Source organism: Hipposideros armiger, unplaced genomic scaffold (genome assembly GCF_001890085.2).
Source record: "Hipposideros armiger isolate ML-2016 unplaced genomic scaffold, ASM189008v1 scaffold_509, whole genome shotgun sequence".
NCBI classification, from domain to species: domain Eukaryota; kingdom Metazoa; phylum Chordata; class Mammalia; order Chiroptera; family Hipposideridae; genus Hipposideros; species Hipposideros armiger.
The window spans coordinates 1,118,559-1,132,705 of NW_017731859.1; positions in this window are offsets into that span (position 1 = coordinate 1,118,559).

The following is a 14,147-nucleotide window of genomic DNA, read 5'->3' on the forward strand; positions in this document are numbered from 1 at the left end:
ACAAAACCTGTTGTACTCCAGGTGAACGCCACAAAGGAAGCCATGGTCCTTCCCCACCTGGTGTTGCAGACACCGGGAGAGGAACACCTATTGACCATCCATCCCATCCTATCAGAATGATGGGTTGCCCTCTCTCTCCCTGCCAGGCCCCACTTCATGCAAACATATACTCCAAATGAATCATAAGTCTCAATGTAAAACATAAAACTATACAACTTTTAGAAGAAAACATAGAAGAAAATCTTTTTGCTTTAAGATTCTTAGACACAACACCAAAAACATAATGCTTTAAAAAACTGTTACATTGGACTTCAATATTTAAAATGTTTGCTCTCCAAAAGACACTGTTAACAGAATAAAAAGATAAGCCACAGACTAGGAGAAAATATTTGCTAATCACAAATCTGGCCATTTGTGAATCCAGAATATATAAAGAGCTCTCTTGGGCCGGCCGAGTGGCGCGATGCTTAAGAACTGGCTTGGGATGCCAGAGGGCCCCGGTTCGGATCCCACATGTCAGGGCCAGTGACACTGCCCTCCACAGCTAAGATGCTGAACAACAGCTCAACCTGGAGCTGGGCTGCCGTGAGTCACCAGCGACAGTGTGGGCTGCAGCCCCTGTGGCAGTGGGTTGCCATGGGCTACTGTATGTAGCCAGCAGCCAGCGTGAGCGGCCAGCAGCCGCAGTAAGTGGCCGTCCAGAAGCCGGCGACTGATGTGCCTCGCACGGGAAGAGCGCAATGATGGTGCCAACTTGGGCCAGTGAAGCAATGCCCTCCACAACTAGACTGAAGAACAAAACGACAGCAACTTGTCTGTTCCCCTTCCCCCAATTCCCCAGCACTGTTCCCATCCCCCCAATTCCCCAATAAAAAAAATCTAACAACAACAAAAAAAGAGTAACAGCTAAATAGAGACTTGTACTTCATCCTAGTAGAAAAAAAAATCACTTATAAAGAGCTCTCTAAACTCAGCAGTAAGAAAGCGAACAATTCAATCGGGCAAACAGATTTAAACTGACAGTTCACCAAAGAGGAAATGCAGATGGCAAGTAGGCACATGAAAGATGTTCACTATCATTAGTCATTAGGAAAACACAAGTCAAACCCACAATGAGACATCAGTTCACACTCACTAAATGACTAAAATAAAAATAATAAAAAATAAAATAAAATATTGTGATAACACTAAATGCCGAAGATGGGGAGAAACTGGATCACTCCTACATTGCTGGTGAGAATGTAAAATGGTGCAGCCACTTTGGAAAACAGTTTGGCAGTTTCTTAGATTTGGCAGTTTCTTATTAAGTTAAACATGCACATACCATATGATCCAGCAGTCCCACTCGTGAATATTTACTCCAGAGAAATGAAACCTTATGTTCACACACAAACCTGCACATGAAATTTCACAGCAGCTTTATTTGTAATATAGTTAGAAACAACCAAAATGTTGCTCACGCAGTGGGATACTACTCTGCAATAAAAAGAAACAAACTGCTGATACACACACCAACTTGGATGGATTTCAGGGACACTGAGTGAAAAAAGCCAGTCTTAAAAGGTTACATGCTGTGATTCCATTTATATAGCATTCTAGAAATGACAAAACTGTAGTGATAAAGATCATATCAATGGTTGCCAGGGGTTTGGGGTGAGGGGAGGTTATTTCAAGGCAGCACACTGATTATGATGGTGATTAAACAAACCTATACAAGGAACCAAATTTCAGAGAGCTGTAAACCAAAATGGAAAAGCCTGCATGTAAAAAGTGTTGAAATCCGAGTAAGGTCTATAGTTTAGTTAATAGTACCATACCAATGTCAATTTCCAGTTTTGATCATTGTACTGTGGTTAGGTAACCATTATCATTTGCGGAGGCTGAGTAGAGTACAGGAACTCTCTGTATTTTTTTCCAATTTTTATGAGTCTAAAATTGCTTCAAAATAAAAACAAACAAACAAACAAAAAAACCCCACTAAAGTGAAAGGTAAAGTTATAGATTTTTAGAAGGTAGTACAAGATCAGAATTTTATAACCTTGGAGTAAGGAAATATTTCTTAAACAAGGTATTAAAAAGTACAAACCATAAGGTAAAAGACAGAAAAACTTAAATATGCTACGATAAAGAACTTCTGTTCATCAAAATAACCCCATGTTATCTCCTGAGACAGCATACGGTATGGTGCCTTTTTAATAGTTCATAAAACATGCAAACTTAAAGAGTATATTATTTAGGCATACATAAATATGTAATAATAGTTTACAGAGGCACTTAAATAATAAATACAAAATTTTGAATGGTGATTAACAATGAACAGCATAGCAAAATGGTTAAGGAGCAGATGGCCTGGGTTCAAGTTCTGACTGTCACCAAATGCTGGTGTGACTTTGGCAAGTAATTTAACCTCTCTGTGCTTCAGTGGCCTTGTGTGGAAAACGTAGCCAACTCACGGGGTTATGGTAATTTTTAAGTGAATTAATACAGATAAAGTACGTAAAACAATATCTGGCATGTAGTGAGAGCCATGTAAGTGTTAGCTACTATTATTGTTTTGAGGAAACGAATGACAGAGGGATGGAATAGGTGAGAAGGCCATAGAAGAGCTTAACTTATCACTAATGTAGTTTTGGGGTTAGCAGTGGGTTCACAAGTATTCACTATTTTATTAAAATTTTAAAAATCCCCACAAGATATTTTAGCACAGACCAGTGAGGATGGTAAAAAATTAAGAGCGTGGAAAGAGAAGCCACATGCTGGAGAAGATATAGGTTTTAATACATACAAATTCAAATAATTAAAGTCCGGAATAGATAAAGAAAGGGGGTCTACAAACTGACAAGGAAAAGACAAGTAACCCAACAGCAACAATAACAAATAAGCAAATGACATTACTAGGCATTTCATGGGTGTGTGTGGGGTGGGGGGTGGGGGGGGACAGCCAAATATCCATACACGTATGAAAAGATGCGCAAGCTCAATAAATGCAAATTACAATCACGGCAAAATACCCCCGTTTTACTAGTTGCCTAGGGCTGCCATAACAAAATAGCACAGACTGTGTGGCTTCAACAACAGAAATGTGTTGTTTCACAGTCGTGGAGGCCAGAAGTCCAAGATCAAGGTTTGGTTTCTCCTGAGGCCTTTCCTCGTCTTGCAGATGACCATCTTCTCACTGTGTCCTCATAGAGTTGCCCCTCAGTCTGCGTGTGTCTGTATCCTAATCTCTTCTTCTTATAAGAGGAGCCCACCCTAATGACCTCCATTTACCTTAATTACCTCTTTAAAGAGCCTATCTCCAAATAGGGTCACATTCTGAGGTACTGGGGGTTAGGACTTCAACATACGGATTTGGGGGGGACACAACAGAGTCCATAACAAACACACACCAGACTGGCAAAGTTTGTCTCCAAGAGAAACCCGTGCCCAAGTGCACCTGGAGACATGCACATATTCAGGAATGTTCATAACCACATGTTGGTTATAGCAAATGTTCATTACCAGTGGGAGGCACTAATAAATCATAGTAGATGCACAACAACGGGATCCTATATACAAGAGAAAATAAATGAAAGGCAGTTACATGCAACAGTGTAGAAGAACCTCAGGAGAGTCACTTTGGGCAAAAAAAATGTAAGCCACAATAATACGTGTAATACAACACAAGGTTCAAAAGCAAACAAAACTAAGCAATATGTGGTTTAAAAATAAATACAGGTGTTCAATTTAGAGAAAAATCAAGGGAATAATAAACAAGCAAAAAGCAGAATAGTAGTTAGCCCTAAGAAGGGAAGGAAAAGGATGTATGTTTTAAAAATAAACTGAGTGGTGATTAGTTCATTGAATTACTGTTCTTTTTATCTACACATACTGTATGAATATTTTCTATTTACTCATTATTTTATTTTTAAAATATCATTGAAAACTAGGCATTTGAAGAACAGGGGGGAAAGAGCTGGAATTGAACCCATAATCACAGTACTTTACAGACAGTGCAAGGATTCTACTACCCTGTCAACCAACATTCCTTGCTATGCAGCCTCTAAAATGGCCCCCACACACCATCAACTCCTTGTATTTGTATCCTTGCATAATCCCCTATCCTGGTGACTCATTTCCAACAAAAAGAATATGACAAAAGTGATGGTATGCCATTTCCAAGATTACAAAAACCCTGTGGCGTCTGTCTTGCTGGCCCTCTCCTGGCTTCTCACTCTCTTGTTTCTCAGATGGACATCACCTGCCATGTTGTGAGCTTCCCTACAGGGAGACTTACGTGGCAAGGAACCGAGGGCTGCCAGTGAGGAGCCGAGGCCCTCCGTCCAATGGCCTGGAAGGAACAAAGTCCTGCCTCCAATCAGGAAAGTGATCTGGGAAGCAGATCATCCATCAGACAAACCTTGAGATGACGGTAGCTCCAGCTAACACTTGATTGCAGCCAGAGGACCCTGAGCCGGAGGAGCCAGTCAAGCAAGCCCAGATTCCAGACCTGCACAAAATGAGATCATAAATGTTTGCTGTTTTAAACCACTGAGTTTGGGAGTAATTTTTATGGAGCAATAGACACAAATATAAAGTGTGCTTCTAGGATGTATCTAAAGAAATCACACATCTCTACAAAGATGCATATACATATATGTTGCTCATAATATTTATAATGGTGAAAAAACAAAAGTAACCTAAAAGCTCAACAATAACGAATGGTTAAATAAATTATGATATTTTATATAATGTAATATTAGGCAAAATTAAAAGTGACAATGTACCACAGACATTAACAGGCTAATAAGGGAATACCAACAACATATTATGCCCACAAATTTCACAACTTACATAAAATAGTCATATTCCTTGAAAGACACCAATGATCGACATTCACTCAAAAAGAAATAGAGAACTGAAAGTCCTACATCTATTAAATGGATTTAATAGAATTCTGAGTTTAAAATCTTCCCACAAATTAAAACTACATGAAATCACATTTAACTTCTATCAAACATTTAAAGAATATGTCATACCAATTCTACAAAAACTCTTCCAGAAAATAGAAGATGAGGGGATACTTCATAAATTATTGTATGATGCCAGCATTACTCTGACACCAAATCCAGACAAAATGGTATAAGAAAAGAACAAACTGAACTAAAAACCAATATCCCTCATGAACATAGTATGAAAACCTTTAACAAGATATTAGTAAATTGATCAAGTAACTTATAAAAAACCAAGTGTTGTTTATTCTGGCAATGCAAAATTGGTTCAACATTTAAAAAATAAATCAATGTAATTCATCATATTCACCGTCTAAAGAAGCAAAACCACATGATTACGCATCCATTTGTAACAAAACTCTGAGCAAACTAGGAATTAAAGGGAACTTGCTCTCCTTGAAAAAGGACATTTACGAAGCAACAAAACAACACCAAAACATTCTTAACACCAAATTAATGGTGAAAAACCGAATGTTTCTCCCTAAGATTGGGAGCATAATAAGGCTGTCCACTCTTATCACTCCTATTAGGTATCATACCCGAGGTCTTAGTGCAATAACGCAAGGAAAATATATGGAAGCCTTCAAACTGGAATGGAAAAAAATAAAGCTGCCCATGTTCATAAGCCACATGAATGCCTATGTAGAAAATCCCAAGGAATCTACAGAAAAGCTACTAGAACAGGATACAAGACCATTATACAAAAAGTCAATTGTATTTCTATATAATAGCAGAAAATAGCAAAAAGTGATAGCACAAGTGCCAATTTTTAAACAGAAGAACAGCGTTAGAGTATTCACACTATTAAGTTTAAAGATTTACTGTAAAGCTGTGGTAATCAAGACAAAAAAGTATTCGTGAAAAGACATAAATCGACTGAACGTAACAGGGTTCAGAAATAAACAATTAGTTTTTGGCAAGGTGCAAAGGCAATGCAATGGAACAAGTATAGTCTTTTGACGAAATGGTGCTGGAACAATTGGCCATCCATATGCCAAGTAATTAACTTGGACCCATATCTTGTACAACTTACAAAAATTGACTCAAAATTGTTCATAAGCTTAAATGTAAAACCTAAACCTGTAAAATTTCTGTAAGTAAACATAGGAGAAAATATTTGTGACCTTGGCTTATGCAAAGATGGTTCAATAAAACAAAGTACAAACAGTAATAGAAAATTTGACAAAATTTATAAACTTGACTTCATCCAAATAAAAAAAAAATTGTGCTCTTCCAGAGATATTGTTAAGAAAATGAAAAGACAAGCCACAGACAGGGAGAAAATATTTGCAAAGCACATACCTGATAAAGGACAGCAAATCAAAATCTATGAAGAACATGTGGTAGGTTGAATAATAGCCCCCAAAGTTATCCAGGTCCTCACCCCTGGAACTCATGAATGTTGCCTTATATGACTAGAAGGGACTTTGCAGATGTGGTTAAATTAAGGATCTTGAGGTGGAGAGATTATTCTGGATTATCTGGATGGGCCCTAAATATAATCAAATTGTCCTAACAAGAGGGAGGCCAAGGGAGGCTTGACTATAGAAAAGGAAAAGGCATTGTCACCATCGAGGCAGAGATTGGAATGACGAGGCCACAAGCCATGGGATACCAGCAGCCACCAGAAGCCAGAAGGAACCACTTTGATTGACACCTTGACTGACACCCTATAAGACTCAGTTTGGGGATGACCAGTTAGCTCAGTTGGGTAGAGCGTGGTGCTGATAACACCAAGGTTGCTGGTTTGATCCCCGCATGGGCCACTGTGAGCCAAGCCTTCCTTAAAAGAGTCAACTATGCCATTGTAGCATGAAAGCAACATGTAACCAATGACCGTGGCTATTCCCCCAATAAAATTAAAACAAACAAACAAACAAACAAACAAACAAGCAAATCTATAAATCTATTGAAGATTAAAAAAAAAAAAGACTCAGTTTGGACTCTGGCTTCCAGAACTGTGAGAGAGTTTATTTCTGTTGTTTTGAGTCATTAAATGTGTGGCAATTTGTTACAGCAGCCTAGGAAATTAATATATCTGAGCAGTAAGCAAACAGTCTAATTAGAAAATGGGCAAAAGACTTGAGCTGACACTTCACCAAAGAGGAAATAAGAACGGCAAATAAACACATGAAAAGGTGCTCACCAGCATTAGTCATTAGAGAAAAGGCAAATTCAAATAACAAGGAAATACCACTGAGCTCTTATTTGAATGGTTAAAATTTTAGAAGGAAATGACAGTGTGGAGTGACTAAACTTCACATACTTTGCTGGTGGGAATGCAAAATGGTACAGACACTTTGGACAGCAGTTTGTTTGTTTGTTTGTTTGTTTGTTTGTTTGTTTGTTTTAACATTAGCTCTTACAGATTTTTAAAAAAATTTTATTGGGTTTCAGTGTGTTTTTTTCCAGGACCCATCAGCAGGCAACCTTGTTAAGAGCACGTGCTTCAATCAACTGAGTCACCCGGCCATCCTGGACCACAGCTTGACAATTTCTTCTAAAGTTAAACACACCTTTACCACACAGCCTAGCAGCCCCGCTCCTAATCATTTACCCAACAGAAATAAAGAAAAAAAAATCTGTATGTGAATGTTTATAACAGCTTTATTTGTGATCACTAAAAGCTGGAAGCAACCTAAGTATCTCTCAACTAGTGAATGGATAAGCAAATCATGGAATGCTATTCAGCAATAAAAATAATAAATTACTGATATACAACAATGTAGATGAATCTCAAAAAGTATTCTTCTAAGTGAACTAGCTAGTCTACATACTATATGATGCCATTTATATGACATTCTGGAAAAATTAATTAAAACTATTGGGACAGAAATCACATCATTGGTTGCTGAGGCTCTATCTGATCTGGAGGTGGGGGAAGGCAATTTGATTACAAGAAGCATGAGAGAACTACTTGGGATAATGAGAAAATTCACTCTTTTATTGTGGTGATAATTATACAACTGTATAAGTTTGTAAAAATTCATAGCACTGTACAGCTAAAATGGATCAATTTTACTGTAAGCAAATTATACCTCGATAAACAAAAAGACATTTCAAATTCGTACAAACAGTAAGTTAAAAAAATGACAATGGGGGCAGCTGATTAGCTCAGGTGGTTAGAGCACAGTACTCATAACACCAAGGTTGCCAGTTCGATCCTCACATGGGCCGCTGAGCTGTGCCCTCCACTAGATTGAAACAACTACTCGACTTGGAGCTGATGGGTCCTGGAAAAACACACTGTTTCCCCCTCCTCCAAAAAAAGACAATGTGGATCAATGTTTATGGACATTGGAAATTGCCTTTGTATATGGCTAGTGAAAAAAAAAGTCTGCAGAAAAACGGTGTGTGTGTTTATACACATACACACACACAGATACACACATGTGCATATGTTTATATACCTGGGAGGAAATATATAAAAATATTAACAGTGGTCATCCATAAGTGTCAGGAACACTAAGTCATTCATGCCTTCCTTGATAAATAGTCTTAGAAAGGACACTTTCCCTCTTTTGACTTTAATTTCTGCATTAATGAGGTGACAGAACTGCAGTAGCATATTTCTGTCTCAGGGCCTTTACACTTGTTCTCTCACTGATCCCTTAGCCTGGGACATGGCTTGGCCCATAGCATCATTCAGATTTGGCTCAACTGTCACCACCTGAGAAGCCATCTCTAACACAACTGAAAATGTCCCCATCATTCTCAGTCCCCTTACTCTGCTTTATTTCTTCTTCATGGCAGTTATTACTGACCAACATTCTCTTACATATGTATTATGTTTATTATCTGTTTGTCCCACTAGAATATAATCCCTATAAGGAAAGAACTTTGGTCTGTTTAGTTCACTGCCATTTCCCAAGCACCGAGAACAATGCATGACACTTAGTAGGTGTTCAGTAAATATTAATTGAATAAATGGTTGAATACATCTTTCCGTGTGATCCCTCTAGAACTTGTCACCTCCCCCAAAGTGTTCATGATCTTGAAGGACTTACAATCCAATTTCAGGGACAGAATCCCAAGGTGAAGCAGCTACCACCAGGGTCACCACAAACGGTACTGGAACAGAAGGAGGGGGGAGGTGTCGAGTCGGGAGGCGAAGAGGGGACTTGGGGCTGGCAAAGTGACTTGTGAGGACAGCCTTTGAGTGACTGGGGCTGCAGGGGTGCAGATTGGGAGGACTCTCACAAGAAACCCTGCCCTCAGAATACACCATGATCTTATAGCTTTTACTGGAGTCATTCCCCTGAGAAACCCAGAAAATGCTCTCTGAACCCCCCACGGCAAAACCTTCTGCACTTCGCGCATCATTAAAAATTCAGGGCACTCCCAGCCTGTTCCACCGGCCTTCTCAGGTAAGATGAAGGCCACCTGAGGAAAATAGTGATTTGGGTCCCAAGGCTGAACCAAGCTTCCCTCATCAGCTAAGATCTCTAAAGGGCTTTGGTCCCCACAGCTGCCTCTGTGCCAGCAGCAAGTATCATGTTTGCTCTGCTGAGGCCCAGCAGCTGCCAGACGTGGTCACAAGTGTTTACTCTGATGTGCTGGCCAAGGCCTCGGGGCCTCCCCCACTTCAGTGTCTTCTCTAACTCAACAGCAAACCACTTCTCACCCTCAAGGCAGCACCTGGTCTCTGAGAGTTTTCTATCGAAGGATCTCCTGTCCCCAAAAAACGCTCCTGAGCACAAGCAACCTTGGGTCCCTTAGCAAGTGTTGGAAAGGCTGTGAATGGCCAGCCCAGTGCTGCAGGTTCAAGCTTAAGCAGTCAACATACAGGTCTCTTGGCCATCACACTTAAAATCGCAGCCCCCTTGGGGCAGCCGGTTAGCTCAGGTGGTTAGAGCGCAGGCGCATAACACCGAGGTTGCCGGTTCGATCCCCACATGGGCCACAAAGCTGCACCCTCCACAACTAGATTGAAACAACCACTTGACTTGGAACTGATGGGTCCTGGAAAAACACACTGTTCCCCGATTTGAAAATAATTCAAAAATAAATAAATAAAATAAAATAAAATCTCAGCCCCCACCTGCCTACTCCCAACTTCCCTTCCTTGCTCTGTCTCCCCACGTCAGTTATCATGCTTCCTTTGGCTGTGGCTGTTGATTGTCCTCCTCCCTCCACTAGGATTTAAGCTCAATAAGAGCGAAGAGTTTTGTCAGTTTTGTTCAGTAGTGTGTACTCGTATATCCAGAGCACTGGAAGTCATCACCAATGCCTATGTAGAGCTTGTTATGTGCCGAGCACTGTTTGAAGCACTTGGCATCGATTAAATCATTGAATCCCCACAAGGACCTCTAAGGAAAGTACTATGATGATCCCCATTTTACAGATAAAGAAACTGAGGCACGGAAAAGGTAAGTAGCTTGTCCAAGATCACATAGCTAAGTACGTGACAGAATTAGGATTTGAACCCTGGCTTACACTTAACCACTAGGGTATACCACCAAAACCACAACAGTGCCTTGCACACAGTAGGCATTCCATAAGTGCATAAATGACGGAATCAATGGGTGGAACTGGGAAGTGTCCCCCCATATGTGGAATCTGGTCTGCTATTCCACCACCACCACCATCCCCATTGTGTCTCTGCCCAGGAGGCCCTCAGGACAACAAAAACCTATGTTTTTCCCCAAAATCCTTCCTCCCTCCCTCCCTCCCTTGTTGCCTTCCTCCCTCCTTTCTTTTTCCTTGTCTTCATTTCTTCTTCCTCCTCCATTCTTTCCATTTCTTCCTCCCCTCCTTTCCTCTGGGCGATGCTGGAGAGGGAGTGCTGCTTTATGTAGGGGGTGCACTAGGCAGCAAGCCCCCTCCTCAGTCATTCTTTCCTCTGGGCACTCGGCTGGGCCACAAATGCTCTCTGAGTAGCTGTAATGCCAGGGTCTAGAGGAGCCACAAATATGTGTGAGCTCACTCAATGAACAATGGGAGGGGAGGGCGGGATGAGGGAGAGAGACATGGTGCATCACCACAGATACGAAGCAGGCTGAGATGAGTGCTAGAGAGCGGGACAACGGGGGTCATAGGGATGAAGACATAGGGTTTGGACACTTACACTGCTTCATGGAAGATGTGGCATTTTAGCTGAACTATTAAGTAGGCGTGGATTTCAAACGATGTCAGTGAGAAGTGCTTCCCAAGGGAAGGAAAAGTCAGGGAGCCAAAAAGGCTGTTGGAATTGTAAATGTGGGACAAGGCGTCCCCAGAAGGGTTGTTCCCCAAGCAGGGTGGAGACCAGGCTTTGTGGGCCCTGCTTATCAGCCCGGGGAGGGGTTCCCAGGGTCTGCCCCAAGTGGCAGGCCTGCAGGCCCTGTTCAGTCTCCCCTGGCACTCTTTTCTACAGGGATGATGTCTTTCCTTGAGCTTCCATGTCACACCTGAGGGAGGTATGGGCAAGTGTTCTTAGTCATGTCATGTCACAGGGACCCACAGGGTGATCTTGGCCAACTGGACCTTCATCCTTTTTTCTTTTACTCCCCCTTTCCTGCTTTCTCTCCTTTTGACCACACAGTTTTACTTCCAGCTCTGAACTGTACAGCTTTCTTACCTCCAGCCACCCCTCCATCTAACTTGGGCCCTGCTGTCTCGCCTAGGTGGTGGCGAAGGCTGATATCTCGCCCCATTCTGCCATTGCCTCGCTTGGCCCGCTGTCAAGCAGGCAGGGAGCAAGGCTCTGCTGGGTGCCTACCAGGTGCCAGGCCTTGGGCCAGGGAAAGGCACTCCCTTCCCCTCATCCCCTCGGCTGGTGCCTCAGCTTCGCCATCTGGGAAATGAAAGGGTTGGATTCTGTGATCTTGAAAGTTCCTTCCAGCTGCAACAGTCTAGGAGAGGATTTGAATGCCCTCCTTTTGAAGCTCCAAATTTTGTGGAAAATGATTACCATAAAAACGTTTCCAGGTTGCTGCACTGGCTTCTGTCAGGGCCTCACTGTTTGACAACCACTGTGCAGACTTAAGTGATATTTACACACAAAAATGTTTGACTGTGGGACGCCATCATTACCCCAGTGTCAGGGGCCAAAGATAACACCCCATTACAGGCCTTCCCTGTTAGATGAAGAAAGCAAGATTCATTCACTCATTCAGCTAAGCCCAACTGTGTACACACATCTGTACTAGGTGCTGTAAAAAAAATATGCCTGATCTCACCATGGCCTGGAGAAGACAAAAATCATCCAATTTGGGGAGGAAGGGACTAGTCATTGAAGGGCCACCCCCTCTCCACCTCCACCCCAAGGTGAGAGCCCACCAAGGGGGCAGAGGCCTTCCTCCAGCAGCACTGACAGTCTAACAGGTAGGAAGCCATCCTTTAGAAGGAGAGGAGGAAGCCAACTCTCCGTGGCTTCTGCCCTTGGGTTCCAGTTCTCCAGATCCCTTCGCTTTGTGCTCACTACTCATCTCACTTCCCTTTCTGGTGAAAACCCTTCTAACTTCTGAAGACAGAGCTCTTCCCGGTCTTCTCTTCCTAAGGCTGCATAGCCTGTTTCTGCAGCCACTCCTCAGGTGACACCTGTGTGTGGGGCTTGCTGACCACCATACAGTCTCTGCTCCCATTTTGTTTCCTCCCTCTACTTTCCCCCACCTCTGAGCCATTGTTCTCAGTCCAGTTGTGAAGGAAACTGCTCAGACACTGCTCACTGGCCCATATTGGTATTACGATCATTGCTCTCTACCTGGCTGAGGCAGTCGGTCGCTGGCCATCAGCAGGCTGCTCACGACAGCTCTCGACAGCTGCTGGCCACTCACGGTTGAGCTGCCGTTGAGCTGGTGAGAGTGCGTGCTCTTAGCAGCAAGGTTGCTGGTTCGACACCTGTATGGGATGGTGGGCTGTGCCCCCACCCCCTCCACCCCGCAATTAAGATTGAACATGGCACCTTGAGCTGAGCAGCCATGAGCTGCCAACCAGCGACCGGATGACTCAGCTGGTGAGATCGCATGCTCTTAACAACAAGGTGGCTGGTTAGACTCCTGCATGGGATAGTGGACTACGCCGCCCCCCCGCTTCCCCCACAACTAGATTGAAAGCGGGGACTGGTGACTTAGAACTGAGCTTGCGCCGCCCTCCACAACTAAGATTAAAGGACAACAACTTGACTTGGAGCTGATGGGTCCTGGAAAAACACAATGTTCCCCTTCCCCAACTCCCCAACACTGTTCTCCTCCCCAATTCCCCAATAAAAATCTTTAAAAAAAATCCACTGGGGATTGGACAGAGAAGACTTGGCAGTGCCTTCATAGAGAAGATTTTGGGGGATGGGGCTTGTTGAGAGATGAGCACATCAGCAGTGAGACAAGGTCACCAACAAGTGTTGCAAGGTTAATAGAGGCCAGAATCCTAAACAGGGGAGGGGATAGTTAGGCTGATCTCTACCACTGACAGGCTATTTATGGAGACAAGAAAAATGAGTTGGCTGTCTTGGAGGCACTGAGTTCCTTGTTTCTGGAGGGGGAAGAGAGGCTGGGTGAGCACTTGGCAGTATGCAATTCTAGGAAGGATTTCTTCTGTGATGGTGTGAGCCTCCACTGTCCCACTCATTACCAGGGCAACATTTGCTCTAACTTATCTGGTAGGGCTCAGGACCTTTCTGAGAAGAGAGGTAGGGAATGATGGCTGTCTTGGCCAGGCCCTGAGATGTGTGGAATGCCAGTACTGTGTGTCCAAAGAAAGCATGAGGCACCAAAGTGAAGGTGATGCTGCCAAGGTAAAGTGGGTGGAACACGGCTGCCAGGCTGCCTTCTTGGCACAGAACTTTCCAGCAGAAAACTTTTAACTACTGTTCGCCTACAGTCACATCTCGGCCTGACCTGGAATCAGAGGACTGAGCACACAATTTCGCCAAATCACGATTTCCAAAACAGCAGCTATTTTGTGGTGCAAACTTTGGCCTTCTTGGTTGACAAAGGACCTGGACGGCCTGTCTGGACCGGCCCCTCCAGGAAGCTGGTTCCTCTCTCACCCCCTCTCGTCTTCATCAGGGCTGAATCATGGAAAAAGAAGTAAAAACGGAGAACGGGAAAAAACGAAAACCAATCCAAGACAAAACTTAGTGCTTTTTTGCACTGCCATGCTGCTAGAACTTTGGGGTTTCCCTTGGATTTCTCTTGTTCGCGCACTCATTCATTCATCAACTGTGTATTAACTTTA